The 2,033-nt window shown below is 42.1% G+C and overlaps 1 non-coding gene across 1 annotated transcript; it reads left to right on the top strand.

Annotated features, from left to right (window-relative positions):
* Positions 1–987: 987 nt before the first annotated feature.
* LOC141680376 (small nucleolar RNA R71) lies at positions 988–1,094 on the top strand. The gene has a single exon (XR_012558320.1). It is a non-coding gene; the product is annotated as a small nucleolar RNA R71 (small nucleolar RNA).
* The last annotated feature ends 939 nt before the right edge of the window (positions 1,095–2,033 follow it).

The raw sequence follows: 2,033 nt of genomic DNA, 5'->3' as shown, positions 1-2,033 counted from the left end.
CTCCAAAAACTTACCGAACTGTTTATCCAGCTTTTGTTGTTGCAATCTCTTAGGAAAAGGTGGTGGAGGATAGAGCTGTTTCTCCCCTGTATTACCCTCAGGCAGAGTGTGTTCAACAGTAGTCTTCCTTGGTTCTGCCGCCTTCTCCTTTTGCTTAGCTTCTTCATCACCAACTTCAGCTTCTCCGTCTTTTCCTTTTTCAGCATCATCAACTTTTCCAGACCTTAAGGTAATAGACTTGACTTGCTCTTTAGCTTACTTTCTGCCTGGCACTTCAGTATCACTGGGAAGTATGCCAGGTTGACGATTGAGCACTGCATTGACTATTTGACCGATTTGATTTTCCAAGGTCTTGATAGAAACAGCCTGACTTTTGCACAACAGCTTGAGTTCCTCGAAATCAGCACTAAAAGGTGGAGTTGCACCTCCTTGTTGAGGATATGATTGCATTTGAGCATAATGTTGTGGTTGCTGGAATCCAGGTGGATTAAACTGTTTCCTTACGCCTTGCTGATATGGTTGCTGAATAGCATTCCGATTATTACTCCAGCTGAAATTTGGATGATTTTTGTTGTTAGGATGATAAGTAGCTAGCACAGGCTGCTGCGGTCGCTGATAATTGTTCACATACGGAATATATTCATTAACAAGAGAACACTGATCCATAGCATGAGAACCTGCACAAAGCTCACAGACCATAGCTATTTGATTGACTCCATAGGTGGCTAAAAAATCGACCTTCAAAGACAGCGCTTGGAGCTGCGCTGCAATAGCTGTAGCTACATCAACTTCCAGAATACCTGCTACCTTCCCAGGCATCATCCTTTGAGTTGGGTTCTGATGCTCATTTGCAGCCATAGTCTCAATAAGATTATAAGCCTCAGTATAGCTTTTGGCCCACAAGGCGCCTCCAGCTGCTGCATCAGCATGGGCCGAGATTGGGCCCCCAAACCATTATAGAAACCAGTGATCACCATCCAATCAGGCATACCATGATGTGGACACTTTCTCAACATCTCCTTGTAGCGCTCCCAAGCTTCGCACATAGATTCTGTAGGTTGATGCGCAAACTGAGTAAGAGCACTCCTCATAGCCGCAGTTTTTGCCATTGGATAGAACTTCACCAGAAACTCTTGTGCAAGATCTTGCCAAGTAGTGATGGACCCAGCTGGTTCAGAATGTAACCAGTCCTTAGCTTTATCCCTCAGTGAGAATGGGAAAAGCCTTAGCTTGATAGCCTCATCAGTCAGACCATTATATTTGAAAGTACTACAGATCTCGACAAAATTCCTGATGTGCATGTTGGGATCTTCAGTAGCAGCACCTCCAAAAGAAACAGAATTCTGCACCATCTGGATAGTTCCCGGCTTGATTTCAAAAGTGTTAGCCTGAATAGCCGGGTGAAGGATGCTTGATTGAATGTCATCAATTTTAGGCCGAGAAAATCCATAAGAGCTGGATCTGCCGGAACTATACGATCACCCATGATTACTGGTTCTTTCTGCTCACTTTCTATTTCCGAATCTTCAAAATCTATCTTCTTCGGAATACCAAGAACTTTGTTTGTCTCCTCAGCCGTATCTAAAGTCCTCTTGCGAGTGCAAGAACGTGTTTGCATAAACGCTCGCTAAAGTACCTGAAACACAACCGGAAACAATAAGTAACACGTCTTAATCAATGAGTCCTAATGACCACCGATGGTAAGTACATAAACTAAAAAAATACGCCGAGTCCCCGACAGTGGCGCCAAAAACTTGTTAGGGCGGAAACATGCGCTAATATTCACGCAAGTATATGAGTTCGCAAGTAATATAGAATACTTTCTAGTTCGTTCCTACAGAGACTCAGACTAATTATGTTCAATTAACACTCACTCACCAATGCATAATTGCTTCTCAATGTCAAGACAATAACACTAAGATTTGATTTAACTAATTATTAACTATAATTAACTACGAGAATTAAGCACTTAATTGACACTTGAATTAACAATATTAAACACACATGAGATCACAACTTTATTACTACTTCCT

The sequence above is a fragment of the Apium graveolens genome, chromosome 1 (assembly GCF_009905375.1).
Source record: "Apium graveolens cultivar Ventura chromosome 1, ASM990537v1, whole genome shotgun sequence".
Classification (NCBI taxonomy): Eukaryota; Viridiplantae; Streptophyta; class Magnoliopsida; order Apiales; family Apiaceae; genus Apium; species Apium graveolens.
The sequence above is the reverse complement of the archived record's forward strand: the minus strand, read 5'-3'. Positions and strand labels throughout refer to the sequence as shown.